At 49.8% G+C, this 24,938-nt stretch overlaps 1 pseudogene; it reads left to right on the forward strand.

Annotated features, from left to right (window-relative positions):
- The first annotated feature begins 20,507 nt into the window (after positions 1 to 20,507).
- LOC114515346 lies at positions 20,508 to 24,678 on the forward strand (annotated as a pseudogene).
- Positions 24,679 to 24,938: the final 260 nt, after the last annotated feature.

The raw sequence follows: 24,938 nt of genomic DNA on the forward strand, positions 1-24,938 counted from the left end.
ACATTTAACCAGACTCATCAAAAAAAAAGAGAGAGAGAAGACCAAAATAAGTAAAATCAGAAATGAAAGAGCAGAAGTAACAACTGACTCAACAGAAATACAAGGAATTGAAAGAAAATCTTATAAACAACTCTATGCCAACAAATTTGACAATCTGGACAACATGGACAAATTCCAATCTGGACAAACCGGCATGAAAGCTGACATTGAGATCAATGGAATACAATAGAAATCATAGAAATAAGCCTATACGTTATGTTAATATTTGACAAAGGAGGCAAGAACATACAATGGGGTAGGAACAATCTATTTAATAAATGGCATTTGAAAAATTGAGCAGAGACATGCAAAAATAAATTAAAACTAGACCATCTTCTTACACCTTATACAAGAATAAACTCAGAATGGAGAAGAAACTTCAATGTACAATTCAAAACCATAAAACCAACAAGAGACACCTCGATAAAAAAGCTGTGGTACATATCTACAAGGAAATGTTACTCAGCCTCAAAAAGGAGCAAAACCTTAACAGTTGTAACAGCACAGATGGACCCGGAGGGTGTTATGCTAAGTAAAATAAGTCAGTCAGAGAAAGACAAGTACCATATGATTTCACATAAATTTACAATCTAAAATGCATTGTAAACAAATAAACAAAACAGAGACAGACTCCTAGATACAGAGAAGAGACTGATGGTTGCCAGAGGAGAGCAGGTAGAGGGAGTGGTGAAAGATGTGAAGGGGTGGGAAGCACAGACTGGTAGTTACAAATAGTCACAGGGATGTAAAGCACAGCACAGGAAATACAGCGAATAATATTACAATAACTGTGTATGGTGCCAGGTACTGGAAGTATCTGAGGGAACACTTTGTAGAGTATGTGATTGTCTAACCACTATGCTGTACACCTGACACTAATATTAAATAATGTTGAATGTAAACTATAACTGAAAAAATGAAAACATTTTAAAAAGAATTATTAGACATGTGGAAAATGAGAACCTGTGGTTTACATATAATCAAAATAAAATACAATTACTAGAAGCAGGCCAACTGATTTTCCTGGTATTGGAATTTGGAGATAGCACTTTAAAATAAGAATTGAGCAAAAAAGAAAAAGGACTCAAAGACATGGACAACAGTGTGGTGATTGCAGGGGGCAGGCGTATAATGGTAACAAAATGAAGGGAACTAAATGGTAATGGAAAAAATACAATAAAGATTAAATTAAAAAGTAGAAAAAATATAAATAATACAAGAAATACAGTGTTTATTTAATAAGGATAGACAAAAAACAAGAAAACTAACCATGTGGAATAGAAAAGTTACCATCTTAATAGCAATTCACAATGTATAGCATTGTTATACCTTTTAATTTAAGATTCAGTTTCATACATACATCTTATGGATGTAATCCAAAACATTGAAAGAAAACTTTAAAGAAGGCATTAAATAAAATATTATCATATAGTCATCAAATTGTTAAAGAGTTTATAAAGGCTTGTGGGCAGACTAATGCTATACACTAAGAAGTGAAAGAAGAAAAATAAAAAATGACTTAGTATAATTCCATTGTGCAAATAATGCACAAAAATAGAACTGGAGAGAAATGCATCCAGTAATAACAGCGCTTACAATTAAATGATGGGAGTTGGGGTGACTTTCCTCCTTTCCCACTTAGTGGTCTTGAATGTATTTGCTAACTGAAAAAAAATAAAGAAAAAAAGGGGAGGATATTTACCCAAAAAGGACCTGCTAAAAGCTTTGAACAGATCAGGGCTAGCATTGTTGTATTCTAAGGCAGGTGGTCAGAAGCTGGTGTCAAGTTTTCAGGAATTAATGCAGTCGGTTGAGGTGGGCAAACCAGCCATTCCCCACAGCAGACTCACCTGTCTGAAGAATCACATGATCCAACCCTTTAGCCGCTGAAGGTTAGACTGTCAGTAGTCAGTCGGCAAGCCTTTGTTAGTGTCCCCCAGGTTTTGCCAGTGGAGATATGGAGGGTGAAGACAAGCATCATGGTCACTTGGGTGTAGGAGGGGTTAAGGTGGACCTCAACAGAGTGGGAGCTGGGTGTAACCTTTTTGTGATGACTGTTGAGGGGATAAAGATTCCTATGACTTATATAAATACAACTCAGCACAGAGTTTAGTGCATGAAGAAAATGCTGAAGGAGGTAAAACAATCAACTCAAAAAGACTGATGTAAAAACTGCATCTTATTTTCAGCTTCTTCTTCCAATAATCCTGTTAGGTGGGGCAGTTAAGACCATATTATAGAAAAGTCCAGTCATGATCACAGAGGTTACCTGGCTGATGTCATATCACCGAAGCTATCAGTAGGTAATGTAGCTCCTATGGCCTGGACTTTGCCCACCTGTATACTCACAGAGAGGGATCATAGGAGGATGCGATGAAAGGCACGGCTTCTTTAAAATGGGTTAGCCAGATACGCTGTGCTCTACAAAGGAAACGGGGCAGAAGTATAGGAAGAGAAGCACCATACACACCATCCATATGGATATTATGAGCTTACGGTGTTCTCTAAAGTCTGCCAGATGAATACCAGAGATGGACAAAAGTATCAGATCCCTCCCAGTTTCCAGGAGAGAATCACATCAATATCATGAACTTTCCAAAGGGGAAGCTCTGTGATGTTCTCAGACAATAGAAAATTTGCTACTGTTTGTGTTATTTTCATAAATGAACACAAACATAAAAAGTTATAGGCATCTTATTACACTATCTGAAAATTTAGGGCATAATCTCTGGACCCATGGTTTTTTTAAAAAAAAATTTATTTATTTATTTTTAGAGAGAGGGGAAAGAAGGGAGAAAGAAAGGGAGAGAAACATCAATGTATGGTTGCCTCTCAAGTGCCTCCTACTAGGGGACAGGGCCTGCAACCCAGGCATTGTCCTGACTGGGAATCAAACCAGTGACCCTTTGTTTCACAGGCCAGCACTCGGTCCACTGAGCCACATCAACCAGGGCTGGACCCATGGTTTCTTAAATGCAATGCACAGTGCCATTTTTTTGCAGTTCTTTTTTACTTTAAAATGTTATTGGAGATCACTTGAGACATAAAGACTATACTCACTCTTTTTATGGATGCATAATGATCTATTACACAGATGTAGCTTGTTGTTTTTTTTTAATTCTCACCTGAGGACATTTTTTTTCATTGGTTTGGGTGGGGGAGGGAGAATAAAAGGGAGAAAGAGAAATATCAATGTGAGAGAGAAGAACCAACCAATTGGTTGCTTCCCATGTGTGCCCAGACCAGGAATCATATGTGCCCGGACTTGGTAACAAACCCTCAACCTAGGCATTTTCCTGACCAGGAATCCAACCTGCAGCCTTTTGTTTACAGGACAAAGCTCCAACCAAGCCACACCAGCCAGAGCAAACTGGGTTATTTTTAAAACACTTCATAGAGGTATGATTGACAAACAGAAAGCTGTACAGACTTCTGGTGAAGATGGCAGAGTGGATGAACCCTGCACTCATCTCCGTCCATGACCACATCAAAATGACAACTAAGCTATAAAACAACCATCATTGAGAGCCATCTGAACATTAGCTGAACAGAATTCCCGTAACTAAAAATATGAAGAAGAAACCAAGATGAGACTGGTAGGAGGGGCAGAGACAGAAAAGGCAGATCCCGAACCCATGGTATGACAATTAAGAAACAAGAGGGACATCTCAGCTGTGGAGGTCCCCCTGAGGTGGGAAAGGCTCCAGCCCCATGCCAGGGCCCCAGAACAAGGCTTCCGTGCCAGGATGAGATAACATCTGGCTGCAACATCCAGGTAACATCCAAGTGAGATAAAGGGCTGCTGGAGTCCCAGGAGTTCCTCTTCCAGGACCTGTACACACACTCAGTTGATGACAAACTCACTCACTCTGGGCTCAAGTGTTGGGGCAGCAGCTCAAAAAGCACCAGGGATATATGGGGAGGAATCAAACTGACCAACCTCAGGGTGAGGACTGGAGGAGCTGGGGTCAGGGCAGCTCCATCCAGGGACAGAAGTACTGGCAGGGGCCATCGTTCCTTTGTTGCGCTCTCCCCCAAACCCAGCTGGTCCAGGGTGGGTGGGCACCAAAGCTGAGCTCTCCATTAACCTGAATAACACTGTTCTCCCTGGTGACTCCAAGATGCCACCCTACCCAAAACGCACACATGGCCTGGCCAGCTTCTGGTGCCTTTTCACACAGCAAGCAGCTTGCCTTGACTCAGGCTGCAGACTTCCTTAAAATTCCTCACACAAGCAATGGCTGGCCTCAGTGTGCTCCTGTACCTCTTGCTAAGTGGACCCAAGCCTGCACAGATGGCAGCTGGTCTCAACTTGCATTGTGACTCCCATCAGGTGACTCCAAGCCAGTCATAAGCTACGGTCAGTACTGGCATAGAATGTAGCCTAACCATGCAGCCACAAGACTTTTTTAATTTTTAAAAAGATTTTACTTATTTATTTTTTAGAGAGAGAGAAAGAGACAGAGAAAAGCATCAATGTGGGGGAGAATTATCAATTGGTTGCCTCTCACGCAACCCCAATTGGGGACCTGGACCCCAACACAAGCATGGTATGTGTTGACCTAGAATCAAGCCAGCAACCTTTCAGTTTGTGTGATGATGTCCAACCCACTGAGACACACCAATCAGGGCCAAAGGGAGCATCTTAAAAGCAGCAAGGGAAAGGCAGATAGTTACACGCGATGGAGCTCCCATTGGACTGTCAGCTGATTTCTCAAGAAAAACTTGCAGACCAGAAGGAATTGGCACAAAATATTCAAAGTGGTGAATAGCACAGATCTACAGCCAAGATGACTCTACTCAGCAAGGATAACATTTATAATCAAATGAGAGATAAAGAGTTTCCCAAACAAGAAAATGCTAAAGAGGCCCAGGCATCAGTATTGTATTACCTTATGCAATCCTCACAACAACTGAAGGTGGAGGTGTTTTTCTATTTAAAATCAGGGAAACTAAGACCCAGAGAGGTAGCCTCACTTGCCCAAATTCACACAGCAAGTCCTCCTCAATGGAACTGGATTGTGTGCCCACATCTCTCCTTTCTCCAAAGAGCTGTCCTTAGCTCCAGAAAAAGGTGGCTTCTGTAAGTTTTAGGAGCATGCTGGCCAACCCTTTTGCCCCAGCCTGCAGCGCAGAAGCCTCCTCAGGTATGTGTGTGCCCGTGATATTCAGGCCGGGCCGGGCCAGGCTGGGCCGGGCCAGGCCAGGCCAGCAGGTATGGCAGAAGACCAGGCTGCTGAATGCCGAGGGGTGGCTGGGCCAACATGGGGGCTAGATGGAGGGGCGTACTTTTCCCCAGCACGGCAAGCTGTGGGCTTCCTCCTCCCTTCCTGAGCCCCGCCTGATGTGTCAGGCCCAGAATGGGTCACTAGCCAGGGACTGGAGGGTTGGCAGGCAGACTGGGTTTCAGGGCAAGTTCTGAAGGAAGTCACATGGTGGGGCTCACAGGCCTGACCAGAAATGGTGAAGGGAGGGAAATATTTCAGGCCTGAGAGGAAGGACCCAGCTCAAGAGGTGAATCACACGGGACAGATTATCCTGAGGAAGTCCTTGGGGGTGGGATTGTGATCAGCACCCTCCTCCCAGGGTGACCAGGAGCCCAGGGTCAGCTGGACAGTGGTCAGTGAGGCCAAGCGTGGCTGGAGCACTCAGTCTATCTAAGAGCTCCCACCAGCTCCAGGTGCTTTCCAGAGGTGACTTCTAAGGGACCCTGCATGAAGAAGAGCACCTCCGCTTTAAAGGTGAGAAGTGGAACCTTGCAGATAAGGGGCCTCCTCGAAGTCACACGGCCAGAGATGGGATTTGAAATGGGAGTTTGCCTTTTCTGGGGCTGCAGCATGCCTTCCCAAAGTGGGGAGCCAAGCCTGCCACTGCCCTCCCCCTCCCCGTGCTCCCTGCAGAGACATGAATTCTCATCAATAAAACCATCAGGCTCTGGACTCCTAATGCAAATCAGGCTTCAGGTCTCAAGCTTACTTCTGGGTGCAAGTCACTAACTCCTCATTGCACCAACAATGGAGGCCAGAGCGGGCAAAGGGCTCACCCGGGATCCCGTGGTGAGTCTGGCAGAGGCCAGCTTAATCTGACTCCTGCCTTCCAGCCACCTGGAACAAGTAACAGAGGCTCACCTTGCCTCTGAAGACCCACATGTCACTGTGTCACTGCCCTTCTCAGACACAGGTGACGTGAGCAGCCTTCCACATCTGTGGAAAGACGTCTGCAGGCTCGGCTATCAACTTCTGAATGGCTTCTGTGAACTTCTTTCCCACTCCTCCTCCTCCTCCTAACTCTGCTCTCCGTGGGCTGGTTATCCCGGGATCCTGTGAGCGTCACCTTAGTGTTAGGTGTGGGCCTCTGGAGGTGCTCATGTCGGGGGAGGGGGTGGGCCAACCCTCAGGGCGATGCTGCTGTGACAGGGGCCAGCACCCAGGCTGTGGAGACCAGCATCCCGGGTTGAAGAGTTGATCAGGGATGGCTTTCAGAGGAGAAGGAATTTTAAAGGATGTTTTTGTTCTTCAGTTCTCAGCACACAACTCCCCTTCAGAGAGGCCTTCTCTGGCCACACCAGCAATGTTCTTTCACAGCTCCTGGTGTGAGCTGAGCTGTGGCGGTGGCCAGAACGCTGTGCTAGCCTGACCTCACGGCACTCCCTTCCAGTGCCGAGCACAGATGAGACAGAGGGAGTGGGCGCGGAGATGAAGGCAGGCCTCCTTGCAGTGGCCAGTGCTGAACAGGGGGTGAAGCGGATGACGGGAGAGAAGGTAGGTGGAGACGAGCCTACTTCAGACTGAGTGGCCTTGGAAGGTATATCTGAGAAGTTATATTTCAGGGACTTTCTCAAAGCCATACAGTAATGACAAAGCCGAGAGGAGACTCTCGCTCTCTTGGCTTCCACGCTAGAGCTTCTGCCCCATGCTGCACGTGCCCAGTGTTCTCCGTTGCCGAAAGGGCCCACCATGTTTCAATAGCCTTTCCCAGATGCAAGTCGCTGGGAGCCTGGTGCCTGGGAATCTCCACTCCTCCCAGCTGCTCCCAGCAGCTCCAAGTACTTTAGTAATAAAAGCTTTTCCTCTGGTTTGCATTGCTGAAGTTTTCTTAGAAGCACAGAAGAAGAAAATTAAAGAAGCAATTACAAATACTCTACAACTCCAGCCTCAGAATCTATCAGTGTAAATGGTCTCCAACAGGGACATCCTCCCCTGACAGGTGGTGACACCAAGTGGTGGCTGCGGTGTGCCTGTGAATTTAACGTCACAAACACAGACACAACACTCACCATTTCCGGGCAGCGTTCTAAGCCCTTGACATGGAGCATCTCAAACCTCACAACCCCAAGCGGTAGAAACCGTTATCATTCCCAGTTTACGCATGAGGAAACTGAGGCTAGGGGAGATTTCAGTAACTTCCCTGAGGTCATGGAAATAGCAAAGGGTGGAGCTGGGATTGAATCCCTTTGGAGCCCGAGTTTACAGCAGGGTCTGGTAATGAGCAGAGAGCTCAGTGCAGGTTGTGAATGATTATCACTGTGGTTCTCGGCACCCTGGCCACATCCCCTTCTGTGTCCAGCAGAAGGAGCAGAAGCCCCTGGCCCGCTGGGCCCATGTCCCGGGCATGCACGTGTGCCTGAACTTGGAGCAGCACCCGCCAAAGAGATGTGCCCAGTTATCCACACCTGGTTTGGGGTCTTGGAATGAGTCAGATACAGGTCCCCCACTGGGGGTCTCCCAACTGAGTAAAAGATAGAATCATCTGAAAATTATTAACCCCAGAGGAAGCCCCAAAACTTTAAAAAATAAAACTGCCCTGGATCATGCAGCTGCTGAGTGGCAGAGCTGGGACTCCGACCCAGGCTAATTTGACCCTGAAGCCTATGATCTTTTTATCAAGTCATTGTCCCCAGTTGATGCTGGGTGCTGGGATACAGAGACACAGGATCCTCTTGGCAGGGAGCTTGGGTGGTAAAGGAGGAGGGCCGGCCATGAGCCCAGACATCATGTGGGAAGGGCTCTGCCATGACCAGCTCAGGGGCTGTGGAGCACAGGGAAGAAATGCATTAAAACATGTTCTCCTCAACGGAAGGGGTTCTGTCTGCTGTGTTTCCTGCTGTATCCTGTACCCAGTGCAAAGCCTGGAATGCCTCCATCTGCAGTGCGGGTTTGATGATTGTGTGAGGGAGGAAGAGACCCAAGGGCCTAGGACAGGAGGAAGGTTAATCAAGGAAGACTCTTCAGATGAGTTTCCGTTTGGGTGGGCCTTGAAGGATGAGTTAGGGGCTTGTCACGTGGAAAAGAGGGCAAAGGCATCCCAGGCACATGTAGAGGAGTAACAGGGTAGAACAAAGTCTCTCAACCATTTTTTTTTATAAGTCTTCTCCCTAGGATATACTTACTGACTTCAGAAAGCAAGGAGGAAGGGAGAGAGAAACATCGATCCGTTGCCTCCCTTAAGCGTCCTGACCGGAAATTGATCTCACACCCTAGGTGTGTGCCTTGACGGGGCATCAAACGTGCAACCTTCTGGGGTCCGGGACAACGCTCCAACGAAGGAAGCCACCAGGCCGAGGCTCGACTTTTTAAAATCACAGTCCACAACACAGACAGATACAATACCTGCACGCACACACACTGCACACACACACTGTGCACACACACACTGTGCACACACACTGTGCACACACACTGTGCACACACACACACAATTAGAACTTTATTATGCAATAAAAATTTTTTTAAAGATGTTATTTATTTATTTTTAGGGAGGGAAGGGGGAGAGAGAGAGAGAAAGAGAGAGAGAGAAAGAGAGAGAAACATCAATGTGTGGTTGCTGGGGGTTATGGCCTGCAACCCAGGAATGTACCCTGGCTGGGAATAGAACCTGGGACACTTTGGTTCCCAGCCCATGCTCAATCCACTGAGCTACGCCAGCCAGGGCTGCAATAAAAATTTTTAAATAAATAAATATCCATCAATAATGAAAAAAATGCAAAAATAATAAATTTTTAAAAAGAACTTTATTATGTACAATACACCCTCAGTTTTGGTCTGTCTCCATTTTGTGACTGTTAGAGGCAACCCTTGTGTTGGTTGTGATGTGGGCACAGGGGATTTGGGAAAACTGGAGGCTGGAAGGGGAATTCAGAGCCAGACTGTAAAGACCTTTGGAAGCCAGGGTGATGGTTTAGACCCTTTTAAGTCCTTGCCTCTCCTGCAAGGTCAGACTCTGCAAACTCCTGGCTCCTTCTCTAGCAATTTGAGTAGCTTCCTGCCTCTCTGGCTAGTCTTCTTCAGTTGCCACTGGCTTCTCCTTTTCCCCAGCTGGTTCTGTACATCATATTGGGTTCCTGGGGCTTTGTGCTGGGCTCACTGGACCTTCTTGGCCTCCTGTAGCACCCCATCCAGGCCTTGGTTTGAAGGACACCCCACTTCTAGGTGGTGGAGATCCATCACCTTGAAAGCCCACGCCCTCCCTTCTGAGTGCCAGGCACACACAGTCAGCTGCCCTTCCAGTGACCGACAGACATCTCACACTCCAAAACCAAGTTCATCACCTGCGGCTGGCCCCTCCCCCATCCAGTCCCAGGTTGTCCTCACCAGACATACATACTGTCCCGCAGTACAGAATCCTGTCCTTGGGGCCTCCTCGTCCTGTCTGTTCTGTTCTCAGTTCTGTCCACTTCTGTCCATGCCATCTGCCACTATCCCTGTCTTAGCCTCCTCTCCAGGATAGCTGTTTAACCGCCTGCCCTTGTCTCCTGCCCTTCTCTACCAATTCCCCATAAGAGCTGCCATGAGCCTTCTGAAAGAGATTGGACCATGTGACACCCCTGCTTCTCTTTATGATAAAGCCCAGACTTGTTAATATTCTCTAAATATTGGGCCTCTTCTCTACAACCCACGCTTACCCCCATTGCCTCTAATGCTCTGTTCTCCAGACCCACCAGACCTCCATGGGCCCTGCTGCCTCTGGCTTCAAACACTGTAACCTAGTTAACACCAACTCTTTCCTTCTGGATCCCAGTGTAGGAACATCTCTTCCAGGAAGCCTTCCCTGATTCACCCAGGCTGGATTTGGAGCCCCTGTCTGTGTGCCCGCAGTCCATTGTGCGTCCCCTAGCTTCATGCCTGACACCTTTTTCACCGCAGTGGCCCAAGTCCGTCTTCTCCATCAGATGGCAGCATGACTGAGGGGCAGAGGTCAGGGCCAGAACTCTCTAGGCTAAAATCCCAGCTCTGCCACGTACTGGCTGTAGGAGTTTGGAACTTGACTTAGTCCCCGCATGATTTGCTCTCCCCATACTGTAAAATGATGGTGGTTGTGATGATAACGATGTTAACAAGAAGAACGGCTGTTAGAGGATTCGAGGAGTGATGAGCTGCCATTCCCAATTACAGTGCCTGGCCCGGAGTAAGTGCTGTCTCTGATCTGATGATTGAGTCAGTCCTCAGACTAGTTACTCCAGGACTGCAGACCCTGCACTGATCTGACCCACCGCTATGTCCCCAGCCCCAACGTCCTGGTCATGAGTGTGACACAAACGAATCTTTGGCCTGAGAGATGCATATAGATAAGAAAGTGCACGTTTGAGCCAAGCGTTGGAGGTGGACCACTGAGGGCTCCGTGCTGACTACCTCTGTGGGTAGACGGGAGGAGGAAGAGGAGGGAGAACATGGCCAAGACGAACCTTGTGACTTTCCTCCCAAACCTTCAGCTGTTTCAGTTCACCCTCACCCCCACCCCCGTCATTCACTGACTGATGCCTCCATCCATCCAGGCAAGACCTCCAGCTGGCACAACAGTCACTGTTCATTCTTCTCTTCACTCTCTCTACCCCTCGCCTTCTCCACTAAGTCCCTCCAAGTTCTGCCAGTGCTGTTTGGGCCCTAGGCCCGGCGTCCTCCCTCCTTTCTGCACCCACTTCCACCGTAGTTGTTCCGATTATGATTGCTGAGGAACAAGTGACCCCAGAACTCAGTGACATAAAACAACCGTTTCACTATGGTCACACATTACAGAGCTCAGCGGATGCCTACAGAAGCCTCTGTCTACAGTGCCTCAGCTGGGGAGACTCAAAGGCAGGGATGACTTGATGGAGGCTCCTTCACCCACCATCTGGCGCCAGGGCTGGGCTAGCTCCATTGCTGAACTCAGCTGCTGTAACAGGGTGCAGCCAAGAGGGGGGACCCCAAATAGGGATTTGAAATGGGGTCCAGAACTCAAGGTGTCCAGGAAATATTAGGATGTCTCTGCCCTTCCCCCACAGATGTGAGCTGGGGGAAGGGACAAATGGAACAGGGCCATTGAGAGCTGTTTCGCATAGCAACAGCTTTGCAGCTAACTTCTCCCATGGTCGTGGTCGTTTAATGTATCTGTAACCTTTAACTGGTTACATAGATATGTTAAATAGCTGTGGCGATGCTCTGAGCCAGGGGAATGGAAATAACTTCCCACCAAGATATAACTGGGGGGCAGGTCCACCGAGTTACAGCACCTTCAAGAGAGCTTGGAGAAGATTGGCTCCATGACATGGGGCCACACATGCCCAGACTCAGGATGGCAGCTGAGTGAACTTGGAATAATACAAGAATGCTGGCAGGTGTAACTGCTTGTAGGAGGAGTCGGAAATGGGGCTGCAGAGGAAGACTGGCGCGGAGATTTAAATCCAGATATGGCAGCCATTGCAGGAAAGAACCACTGGGTTTTGGCTGAGTAGGGACTCCAGCGGCTCTGGGAGAGAGAACCACTCGGTCTTTAGCAGAGTGGGGACTCTCAAAGCCCTTGTGCAGAGAGGACCACTCGGCTGGGGCAGTGGAGAGAGAACCACGCAGTTTTGCCAGAGTGGGGACCCCTGCAGCTTTAGAAGGGGGAACCACCACTTGGCTTTAGCAGAGATCCCAGTGACACAGCTGATGGTGCTGGAAACCGAGGGAGGCTATCAGCCGAGAACGGATTACTGGGAAGAACCGGGGGCTACCTGAGCCAAGGACTTCTATTTCTTTTCCTGAGATATGGTACCCTAGACTGGGCAAAGGGAGGAAGGAAGGACTGTGTGTGTTTGTGGGTGTTTTAAGGGACTTTAGGATTTTGGTGAAGACATAAAGTCACTACTTTAAGTCTGTATAGCATTAAATAAACATTTCCTTTCCTTTTCACAAATCTATGGCATTGAGAGACATCGTTCCTCTGGCGGCGGACATAATGAACCTGGGGGGGTTCCTTTCAGTAATAGTATATTGTCCCAGGCCCCCCTTGACCTCTTGTGTTCAGTAACACTGGGACTGTGGACTGAACACTTAGGTGTGGCTTCTAAGTACGCCTGGGCTTTCGCACAGCATGGCAGCCTCCAGATCCTTCCACGGCGGCTCAGGGCTCAAACAGGAGTGGTCCAGCCCAGCCAGAGGCTGCACTGACTCTTATGACATAGCTTTGCAAGTCTGAGAGCACCACTTTGGTCACACCTTATTGGTCCAAGTCCTCAGAAACCTGCCCAGATTCAAGCAGGGAGTGCGCACAACCCACCTCTCAATAGGAAGTGTGCCAGATAATTTTGTGGCCACGTTTAAAAGTCACCACGTGAACCAAACCACCAAAGTCTTGTACCTGGACTGGCAGGTAGTCTGCTTTCTGGGCTGCCTGGCTCCACCTTCTCCAGCCCCAGCCATCCCCTCAGCAGACTCTCCACAAAGGAGATGAGTCATCCTTCCTGCCTATCACTCCCCAGCCTTTCTACTGAACCTCCCACTGAAATCTGAGCTTCTTGACACGCCCACACAACTGTGGGGATCTGCTCAGACAAATCTTCCCTCTCATTTCAATGGCCTTTTCCTCATTCTTGAGCACAGCTCCGTACCCTCCTGGGGCTCATGCCCAACTCTTTTCCACTGCCCTACTCCTTCCTCAACTGTCAGACCCCCAAATCCTGTGTCTTTCAGATCTCAGCTGGAATGCCACCTCTTTGGATCTAAAATAAACCCTCCAGCACCCTTCCCTTGTCCCTGGGATGTCTGAACTTAGGCGTTTGTTTACTGTTGGTCTGTCTCCCTCACAAGCTCCCAGAGAGAAAGACCCTTGTCTTTCTCATTCCTTGTTGTGCCCACGGTTCCCCACCACTGCGCCTGGGACAGGCATTTGTAGATTGTGAGTGAAACCATGTAGTTTTCAAGGACTGGGAGCATGGTTTGAAAAAGCAATTCTAGGAGGATAGGGAGGTCTCGCCTAGGCAAGGCAGAGGTGGCTTACTAGGGTCGGGCACTGCCACTCACCAGCTGAGGGCTTTGGGGAAACACCTTCGCGCCCTCAGCCTCAATTTCTTCAGCTAAAAGTTTAATCCGACAGCCCCTAGCTCACTGGACAGGGTGTGTATCACAGGACTGGTTCAGCATCTTTGGCCAGCTAGGATTGGGTTCCAGTCAGCCGAGCTGCACAACCCGCAATGACCGCCAGGTGTCGCCCCAAGCGTGCGCTCAGTGGCCCTCTGAGCCCTGCGCCCGATGTCTCAGCTCTGTGCTCGCTATCCAGGCCCCCACCTGACTCAGTCCGCTAGAAGCGGGACTCCAGAGAAGGCTGCCAGACCTGGGCAGGCACCTGTTGTTCTCACCGACGAGGGTCGGGGAGAAATAAGATGAGACAGTTACCCCTGCTCTAAGGAAGGGGCTGCTCGCTCCCGAAGCAGGTCCCGGAAGCCCGGGAAAGGCTGAACCCGGGTGCGGCTTAACACCGCACAGCCGGCTCCACGCTCTCGGTCCGGCGAGACTGGGAGACAGGTAGGGTCTGCGGTTCCTAGCCCAGCCCCGATTCCCCTGCCGCGAGCGTAGTCCCCGGGCGCCCACTCGCGCTGCGATTTGACAGTTAGCAATTTCTGGGGATCCAGCGGATTCCCACTTTCCCCGACCCAGCTAAGCGTCCCAGCGCCGGGAAAGGACGCCGCGGGAGCGCTAGGGGCAAGGCGTGAGCGCGCGCTGGAAGCTGGAGGCAGGGTCCAGCCTGCGGCGGGGTGCTGCACGGACGCTCCCGGGAAGCGGGCGGGGGTGGGACAGGAGAAAGTGGGGAGGAACGCGGAGGAGCGGGCGGCTGCAGAATCTCGGCACACCTGGCTCCTGGCTCCTGCCTCCTTTGCACCTGTAGCTTGCGCACACCTGGGCTTGCCCCGCGTGGCGCTCGCTCCTCCCTCCCTCCTCCGATTTGCCGGATCCCGAGCTCCCTGCGTGGCTCAGGCGCCAAGTCCGCGGACCAGCGTACAGACCGAAGACCCCAGGAACGCCAAGGCCAACGCCTCCCGGGCACACTATGTTGATTGCCCTACTGGGGTCGGCCCGCGGGATCAGCACAGCGGCCAGCAGGGACTATGAAATCCGGAAAGCGTGGATCGCCTCTTTCTTAGCCTGGGCATGATCTACCTCCGGATCTGGTAAGGGCCATTCGCAGCCCCTGCACGCGTGTCCTGGAAACGTTGGTGTGTCCTCGAGAAAGGTTGTGCCGCCTGATAGCCCCCGTCAACCACCAACTTCCGTGGCTCCTCAGAGAGGCCCGGTGGGCAAGGTGTGGGAGCAGTGGTCGTACAAAGGCCCCCAGCAGGTGGGGGCCCCGGGGGCACGCAAAGCCCAAGAGGCTTGAGCAGGCAGACATCCCAAGGACATCCGAGTCTGGAAGTCCCCAGAAGCAGAGACAGCTAGTAGGGATGCTCCAGCTTGGGGGACTCACAAGAGGGCTGGCTAGCTGCTTCAAAGGGAGAGCCAATCCCCGGGGCCAGCAGGTCCGCCGGACACAGTGAGCCCGGATCCCCGGACCACAACCGCCCCCACGGAGCCCAGAGCCCGAGAGGCGAGGTCGCAGCCACTCCTAGAGACAGCAGTCTCCAGGTGGCAGGCGGGGCCAGTCCACGCAACAGGGAACAGGTACCCAGAGGGAAGGACGTTCGCTGACAGAAAAACAAGCAAACAAACAAACGGAACAAAATAAAACAAAACACCGCCACCCCCCAACACACACATAAACCGTGCCCAAAACCCTGGCGCTACGTGATTCCCAAGGCCCCTCAGCCTTCCTGAGCCCTTTCCTTGGCCAAGGGGACAGTGCATACCAGCTGAAACAAACACACACAAAGGTAGGACGAGAGGTGGCCCGAGACACTGAAGGAGACAAACTCGCAGAACCAGAGCCCCAGAGAGGTGGGGCACCCCACCCCGTAAAACTGGGTGCGGGTGTCTGCGCGCGGGCGGAGCAGCCCTCCTGGAGCTGCATTTGCAGGGCTAGCCGCCTCTTGTACTTAGAAGATAAGGTGTCTGGAGCTCGGAAGGGTGCGTGTGGGTGCTTCAGAGCTTGATAGAGGTTGTGGCGCTAATGGGTCACCTGGGCAGGTTGCACCGCCACCTGTTCCCGCAACCCCAGCAGGGAACCTTTCTACCGCTCTGCTTGAATGAGGAAGGGTTGGGCTGCGGGGGGTGGGGGTGGGGGTGGGGGCGGTGGCAGATCCTTTGTGTTTTGTCACTCACTCCTCCCCTTTGCTCACTCCGAGTCCCTGAAGAGGGGATTTTCCAAGTAGAGCCGCAATGGGAGCACTCGGATGCGCACCAAGCGAAAGGGGCAGCCGGTGGAGAGGCAGCTGCTGGAACAGCGCGCTGCCTGCCGGGCCTTGTGTGTTAAGTGTTATTGATTCGCCCGTGGCTGAGTGGCCTTTCTCCACCCGCACATCCAGCCTCTAGGAAATCGGTAGGGCTGATTGGCTTGATTGGCTGTGTCCGTTTGTGGCTGTATCTCCTTTTTAATTAGAAACCGGACTGAGGGACTCTGGAGGGGAGAGGGAAAGGGAAGACAACAGAAGATAACCTCCCTGGCTGCACCGCCCACTCGACCTCCCGAAGGCGAAGGCGCCAAGACCTAATCGACCCCTGGGTGGGCCCCCCCCCCCCCCACGCCCAGCTGCCCTGGTGGGAGGGATTCAGGGAGGGAGCTGACTTTCGGCCTGAAAGCTACCCTTTGGGGTGGAGAGAGGTCCAAGTCGGGAGAAGGAGTTGCAGGGTGATTTGCAGCCTAGCTATGCTGCTCCTTGGGCTATCCATCTGTAAAATGGGCATGAGAGGTAAAGTCCCCCAATAGGCCTTCTAGTTCCCCAAATGTGATTGGTTTCTTCCTGCTCAAGACTGATGTAGGGCATCTGTGGTGGTCTTATTTTCATCTGCATAGTTCACGTGACTGAAGGACCAGCCCCTGTGACAGTCAGACCCAATAATAATAACTTTAACAACAGCATTTTCTAAGTACTTTACATTTTTTAACATGTTTCATTTTTACAGCAATCCTATGAGGTGAGGACTAATGATCAATATCTTCATTTTAGCCATGAAAGTACAGGAAGGGGATATGACTTGCCCAAGGTCACACAGCTAGTGGGTGAGGGCAACTTAAATGGCACCCTAGCTCTGACCTCTTTGCTGCTAGACTATTGTTCCTGTGAATTTTTGACACTAATGTATCATTACACTTCTCTGCTGGAGTAGGAATTTCCTTGGGTCAGCTAGGTGTTCAAAGAGTCCTCCTGACTTGTGGTCAGAACCTCCACTTAATCTTTCTGTGCCATGCCTCCCTCACACACTTCGAACATTCTGGCTCAGTTTTAGTGGCGGAGACAGCTAGTAGCTCTCCTCAGGCTCCTGTTCAAATCCATCACCTGCTAGCCTCCATGTCTCCGTCTTTGTGAACCTCAGATATGTGAAATGGACATGGTGAGTCCTGCCCAACAGGGCTGCTTAGAAAGGTCACAAGGGCTAGTGTTTGTGACAGCACCTGTCATACTGCCTCGGCATGTAGTAGGGCTGCTCCACAACTTCACTGATGCATTCAATACATATTTGGGGAGCAGATGCTCACCCTAAGTGACATTTTTAAGCTCCACAATCCATTTATTCAGTGGCCATTTAGTGAACTGGCAGACAGGTTTCTGATGTGGACACCAGCCTGCAGTGTGCAGGGAGTTATGGATGAGACAAGATACATTCACACGAACTACCAAGTCCTGTGGAGGAAAAGGGACGGCATAGCTACTCTTTCAAGGGGAGAGCACCTCGGAGCATCCTAGCCATTCTCTTAAGAGAAGAGCACCTCGACCCTTGCCTTGACAAGCTTTTATTGGGTTCATTTTGCACAGGAATATGGGTAAAAACTCATTAATCATTGTCAGGCAGCAAGGATCAAACAATAGATAACATACAAAGAACTATGAGGGCTTATTCTGAGTCAGGGTCTGTTAGTTAAAGGGCTAAAAAACTTTGAGAAACAAACTCATTTCCTGCTTGGACCTTTATCATTTAATTAAGAGCATTCATAACAAAGCAGTTTTTCCAGGATTTTATGTATTCTTTCTTAGGCCTGATTACCCGGGAAACCGGCCCTTTCTAGCACAGGGCGGCACCAACTTCTGTCATTGTTTCAGGCTTAAGTCAGGCAGGGGAAGTAAGGCAGCCAAGAGATTAGGAGACTTCTCACAGACAGAATGAGGACTCAGGCTTTGTTAAAGCCGAGGGACAAGGGTCCATCACCCCCTTTTGCCATAGCCCCCAAGTCCTTCCCTGGGGTCTCCCCATGATCATGCTGGTCTTAGATCACTCCCCCCTTGAGGAATCTTACCTGTTATGGGCTAACTGATCAAGCACTGGGGACCAGGCAGGGTGAAGTAAAAGGAGCAGAGGTGGCACCCCTGCCGGGGAGATGAGCTTTGCCTCCTTAGTGGCTTATGGTCCAAAGGTCGCTCACTCAGCCTTAGCCATGGGGGGATTACAGCTCCTGAAACCAGTCAGGGAAGTTCTCAACAGTCTTCTGCCCTCAAAGAGTTCATAATCTAATGAGAAAGGCAATAAACAAGTGAGAAAATAAATTAAAAACAAACACATCAGGACATTTCAGGGGACTGGGCCATGAGTAGCAAGACAATCAAGTAAACAAAACACAGATTGTGATAGAAAGTTAGGGGAGGCAGGTCCCCTTAGCAGGGTTGGTGAGGGAAGTGACTCATGAGGTCACGTGAATGATGACAAGAAGCCAAGCATGTGACTCTCAGGGAGTGAGAGAGCTTCTAGGGAGAGGTACCCACAAAGACAAAAGGGCCTGAGGCAGGAAGAAGGCTGGCGTGAGACACAGGAGTGGAGGGAAAGAGGACAGGAGTGGCCAGTTATACTCCTGAAAAGGAGTGGGCTCAGCTCACCTCTGGTGCTGTTCATACAGAGTAACTGTGCTCAAAGAAATCTCAGTTTCAGGGCAACTCCTATGCCGGAGCTCAGGGTGGAGAGAACAAGGCACTCAGCCTGGTGCCTGGCCACGGCTCTCAATCAGGGAAAGCTCTTACTATAACCAGAGAGAGGTGTCCGGGGTGAGATCTTCTCTTTCAAAGTAGTATTGAGGATTATACAAAAGGAAACCGCAGATGAGTGGGCCATCTTTGTGTAAAGGAGGGCTAGCTCATCATCAGGGTTCCCATAACAGCCTGCTTGGGCTTATCTCGCCATTAAGAAATGGTCCCACCCTCAGGCCAGTACCCACAAGTCACTCCGATGCCTGTTTTTCTCTTATACTTCTGCCACCACTCACCTTAGCTCCACCCATCCATCATCAGTTCATAGCAAGTGCGATCAGCGCTATCTGTAGCCACCCCATCACTGCCACCAGCACCAAGCCACCACCGCCTCCTGCCTGCCCACTCACCCTGTTCCTCCTGTGGGGCTGGGGTGATGGGACCCTGCGAGCCTCATGCCTGCAGCCCTTCAGTGCTTCCTGATGCATCTGAGAAAATTCCAGCCCTGGTCTTCTCGTCCCCAGGGTGTCCCCCTTCCCAAGCTCTGGTCTGCACCACCTTCTATTTGTCCTTCCTGTTCCTGGGCAACCCCAAGCTTGTTCCCCTCCCAGGACTTTGCATTTTCTGTTCCATCTGCTCAGAATGCTCATCCCCAGACCTTCCCACTGCTGCCCAGTCAGGTCTCTGCTTCACTGACACGTCCTCAAGGAGGTCTCCTTGACCACTCCTGCTAAAGCGGCCCCTCTCCCTTCCCTCCCAAATGCACCCCTAATTGCCATCACAGCATCTTTACTTACTGATTTCGTAGTATGTGTCAGTGTCTGAAATGGCCTGTTGGATTCGTTCATGGTGTGTACGTCGTCTCCCTGTACAGCTCCTTGAGGACAGGGCCTTACCTGTCTCCCAGCATAGTGCCTGGCACCCAGTCGGTGTTCAACATGTATCCGTTCGGTGATCCTCTCACCAGAAATGCATGAGCTTCCTCTAGGCCAGTCGTGTCGGGGGCGGGGGGTGGCAGGGGATGCATGTACTCCATTGGCCTGTGAGGAGAAAACACTTAGAATTCTATTCATAATTTCTCTTAAATGTTTTTGGTAATAAAACATACACATATATACATACATACTAGAGAGGATATAAAAGATGTGTGAACAGTTATTTTTTAATGAACATCTGTGCACCCACCACCCTTTCAGAGGCAACAGCCACATGAAACTTTGTAGTTTCCGTTGCTTGCCTGAGTAGTTTTTCCACACAGAGATAATTCCTAAACAATATTGGGATTATTTTGCATGGTTTTAAATGTCTATCTCAATTGAGTCCCACCATAACTAGAAAGGCAACTTGCTTTATTCACTCAACATTTATGTTTGAAGTACATCATCTTACTTTTCAGTATCAAAAGGACATCAAGCCTCACTAGTATTGTACATACACACCACACAAATACCAGTGTGAATTACAAATGCCCAACGTGGTTTGGGAGTGCAGTATCAATAGAGTTGGGAGACTCCTGTGCTGGGACCTGCAGGGTGAGGTGGCCAGGGCCCAGCCCAGGGAGGACCTGTAGGCCACACCCTCCCCCTGCAGGCCTAATGCTTCCTCTCTCTGTTTCTGCTCCAGTGGCCTCACTTATGTGGGAGCTCCAAGCCCGAGCATCGTCTGTAAAAATATTCTGGGCCTGGCTCCCAGGCATTGGGCGATCTGCCAGAACCGGCCTGACGCTGCCATCATCATCATCATCATCAGAGAATGCTTGCAAACGGACCTCCACGAATGTCAGGTTCAGTTTTGCAGTGGCTGCTGGAAGTGCTCGACACTGGGGGAGTGCTCTGTTTTTGGGAAGGAGCTCCGAGTGGGCACATGTTCCCCCAGACACCGTAAACAGGGTCTTACAGGCCATGGGGAGACCAGAACACTCTCAGGAGCCCTCGGGGACTCTCTCACAGTCTCCATGCTGGGATGACCCCCATATGGGATCCCCCCTAAAGGTGCTGTGATGGAACTCAGCTCTCCTGGTAAGGATCAGCTCCCTGGTTCAGCCAGACCACCCCGGCTGTGTATGGCCCAAATGCTAATGGGCTGAGGCAGCACTTATGTTGTTTTCTAAATTGAAGCCCAAAGTTTAAAATTAGCTGTTTTACCTAAAATGCAAATTTCTGGCTTGTTTTGAAAAATAGGCACACACATGTGTCCACATAGTTATAATGGACTGAAGCTGAGAATACATCTTCCAGAGCACTGTGGAGACAGGGAACCGGGCACAATTGGTAATTCCCCCTTGGTAATTGGTAATTCCCCCTTGGTCCCAGACAGTCTTAAGAGGCACAGCTAAATGCAGACGTGAGCCTGAATTTTCCAACAACATCAAAAAAAGAAATGTGGGTGATAAGGACTCCAGCCACTATGACAGTGATGGTGACAAAAGCAGCAATTTAATTGTGTATGTGTCTAATGAGGACCCTTCTTCTCTGAGAGCAAGTGCCACCCACTCACCCAGGGAAATGGGGCTGACAAAAACCCTCTGCGGAAGAAAGATGCTTTCTGCATCCAAATGTCTAGTCTCCTGGGGAAGTTACCCTTCTTTGAAATTCAAAGACAGCAGCTTGCATGAGAAAGCCAGCACACGGGCACCTGACATGCAAACGCTGGGCACCAGCGCCACTCCAGGACTCTGCCCAGGCCTCTGCAGGCCTCCACAAGGGATCTCCTCATTAACCAAGATGCTGCCGACCTGTGCCCCGGCCTGTTGGGAATGGCATCAAGGGCAAGCTGACCAGTCCCTGCACCACCTCCTCCCGCCTCTAAAACAGTCCAGGCAGATGAGCGCAGCAGCCGCTGTGGTGGTCTACTGGGGGTGCCCCCCTGGTTGGGTTTGATCCTCCCTGCTCTCGTGTGAGTACCTGCGATCCCTTCCAACCTGGCAGGAATCCCTGGGGGACATCTGTGTACTTCTTCTACAGGATGGCAGGTGGGCAGATGCAGCCTGTCCCCTTTCCTCCTGATGCCCTCAGTGTGCCTGGCATCCCCCAACACACTCACCAGATCAATGCCCTGAGCCACTGGGAGATGGTGGGTGCAGTGACCATCAATCACCCCTCGAGGCACGTGTGCATGGGTGAGAAGGGCTGCGTCAAGGTCTGGGACATCAGCCACCCGGGCAATACGAGCGCAGACTCTGAGCTAGACTGTCTGAGTGGAGAGAACTACATCTGTTCCGCCAACTGCCCCCTAGTGGCTGTACTCAGATAGTGGAAGGGGAGGTCAGCACTTGTCCATTTGGGACCTGTCTGCTGCGACCTCGAGCATCGAGGCAGCGCTGACATCCTGCAGTCCTCTGCCCCAGCTCCCTGCCCTGACCCCCACAGCCTGCCACACCCTGGCCAACTCCCAGGTCTGCTTCTCCTGTTGCAGCAATGGCAACACTGCCCTGTGGGACCTGCACAAACAGACGCTGGTGAGGCAATTCCAGGGCCACACGGATGAGTCCAGCTGTACTGACATTCCTAACGATGGCACCAAGCTCTGGACCGCGGCGTGGACAGCAGGGTCAGATCCTGGGGCCTACGGAAGGGCCACAGCTGCAGCAGCACGACTGCACCTCACAGATACTCTCCCTTGGGGACTGCCCAACGGGAGTGGCTGGCCGTGGGCATGGATACCAGCAACCGGAAGTTCTCCATTGAACAAGCTGGACAAGTACTAGCTGCATCTCCACGAGAGCTGCGTGCTGTCCCTGAAATGCGCTTCTTGTGGTCAACAGTTTGTGAGTACCGGAAGAGGCAGCCTCGCAATGCTTGGCGGAACCCCTATGGAGCTAGTACTTTCCAGTCCAAAGAGCCCTCCCCTGTGGGTGTGACTCAGCTGTGACACTACTGTGGGTGAGAACTACTAGTCACTGGCCCAGGGGACAAGAAGGCTACAGTCTGCAAAGTCATCTACTGAAAGAATTATGTGGTTAATGTTCTAAGATTCCCAGCATTTAGTAGAACCACTGGATCTTGAAGGAGTTAGTAAAAGCTGGCTTTTAGATAAGGGTAGATATGGGCACATAGCCATACAGACACAGCGTGAGCATAAAATAAATGAAGTTCAGCTTTATCCCATGCTCTCCGGGTGCCAGGCACTTTCTGCCTGCCCTGGAAGCCCACTCACAAGACTCCCCACAAGATGCAGGGGCCTCGGGGAGCACAGTGGACAAACCATGGGCTTTAAAGTCCAGTAGGCTTTCGGTTTCAAACCCCAGTGCCCATACTGATTAGTTATATAAAAATTGCCAATTTACTTCATTTATCAAAGCTTCAGTTTTTTCCACCTATAAAATGAGAGTTAAAATGCTGCCTTTAGGGTTGTTGTGGAGTTTAAATGAACTAAAGTTTGCAAAGCAGAGGGGTCCTTTGAACGTAATGTGCTCTAGACTTATAGCAGCTGTGATTGTAATGTGTGTGAATATACACTTGTGTATATTTGTGTGTGCATGTGCATATATGTCTATATACGAGGGGCAAGCTGTCACAGCAAGTATGGGGTGCTCTTCAAGTTTTCTGTGTTTAAGGCTTTTGTTTGTTGAATGGAATTATAAACACACTTCAAATCTCACTTGCTAGCATTGTAATATATTTAATGCAAACTTTTTAGAAATACATATATATATATAATGTTTTTCAAGGCAGCATAGCATAAAAGAAGTGTCTTTATATCCTAATGTTACATTTGAGTAATGGCAAATTTTCTATAATTTCCCAAGAAATGTCACGATGAATTATACATCAGCAGACTCACATTCCTGAAGGTCAGTAGTTATAAATAGCACTCATTAATGTCACATGTACATTAACACTAACTATATACAGAGAAGTGGCGTGAAGATAATTTACTTCTTAGAAGACTACATATTACAGATCAGACAATTGACAAAGTTGCTGTGTGCTGTTAGAGACGGTTAACGGAAAGATTTCTTTTGCTATTTATCTTGAGTGAATGATGTAATCCTTTGGAGGTACAAAACAGTAACAGATCATTTCTAGTTATTGTCTTTAACAGTTGAGGTGTAACCAGAAACACAGGTTCAGCCGCCTGCTGCAATGAAAGCCAGACTCCTGAGACAGGTGCTGGTGCAAAAGGAAAGAGGTTTATTCAGGTGTCAGGACCTGGGAGCATGCTGGACTCCCTCCTCAAAGACCATATCCTCTTCCTGCTCAAGCCCAAGGTTCTTACAGGGATAGAGAGGGGAGGGCTTTTGTTCTACCCAACCTTGTTCCTTCATCTTTCTAGCCTTTGGTCTACTGAGTCTAAGAACCTCTCCCTGTGCCTTCTTGGCCCATGGGGGAGACTCCCTGTTACTCCCTGTCTGTGGTATCAGTGTCAGTGGTGGGAGGTGCCGGGGGCACTGCAGATCCCACTATCAGGAAGCCAGGAGATGCCGCAGCCTTCCGCTTGCCTCTGGCTGCTGGACACGGTGGCCACACATCCGGGGAAGCTGGCTGGAGTCCACAGGGCACCTCTGAGTCCCATGTTTACCCCGCCGCTGACTGCCTGAGCTCTGATTGTCTGTGATAACAGTGGCAATGTTTACATTAGCTTTACTAAGATCTGCTACTCCCTGAGGGGAAATCACAACCTTAATATTGATTGTCTTCTGAGTCTGTAAATTTTTAAGGTCCTCCCACAATAGTTGTCCAGGTGATTGGCACAGTATTTTTTTTAAATGGTGCTCATGAACCTCAGACGAAGATGTGGTAGATTTATCAATGTGTGCTCACAAGGTGCTTCGTCATGGACTGTGTGAAACTGCACCAGACTTCAAGTCGGTGTGAAATAACATCCCGGGCATTTGTGACATTTTCTTGGGCACTCCCCAAGAATCACCGTTCAGCCTGTTCATGTTGATTTAATCTGTGGAGCTAAGGCTAGACCTTCTCCCTCAGTGCTGATCGCCCTCCTTCCAAGGCGGGCACGCAGAGCAGCAAAGCAGGAGACGTGTCTCCCCTTGACCATCTGCACCAGCCTTCAGGACTAGCTGAGAGATTCGCACAGCCAGAGTCACCATGTTTTCCTCGTTGTACTTCGCCTCTCCGTTTCCCTCCCCCACTTCCTCCTGTTTCCCCGTGACACCCAGTGCTGTGCTCATTCATCTTCTGTCCTTGCCCTCCAAGTCCTGCACATGCTCACGTGGGAGGTGTTCCCTCCTCATATAAGTTCATCTAAACAATTCAAGGATAAATGACACTCTGTCAGCTAAAAGTTTGTAAAGCTTTTACAACTCTTAGTAAGAGAAATGCGTAGTTTTGAAGAGCACAGCCTAATTTGGTCTAAGTATTTTTTTTACACGTTTATTTTGCATTCCTCTATAAATAGAATCTGAAAACATCCGTCATGTTGTATAGCTCACTAGATGTGAGGGGTAGAGGCCACTATAAAAATGAGCTTCGTAGAGGCAGGGGCAGCAGCATCAACAGAGCCTGCACCCAAGTGGGTGAGAACTGAATGTTAAACATACATTTTTCAGTGAGAACATTTATTGCATCCTGAAGAAGGAAACTATATTCTTACTCTTGTATGTGTGGATCCTTTGCATTTTCACTGAAGCAGTTACTTGCACTCTTGTGACTTGACATGG

The sequence above is a fragment of the Phyllostomus discolor genome, chromosome 2 (genome assembly GCF_004126475.2).
Source record: "Phyllostomus discolor isolate MPI-MPIP mPhyDis1 chromosome 2, mPhyDis1.pri.v3, whole genome shotgun sequence".
NCBI classification, from domain to species: Eukaryota; Metazoa; Chordata; class Mammalia; order Chiroptera; family Phyllostomidae; genus Phyllostomus; species Phyllostomus discolor.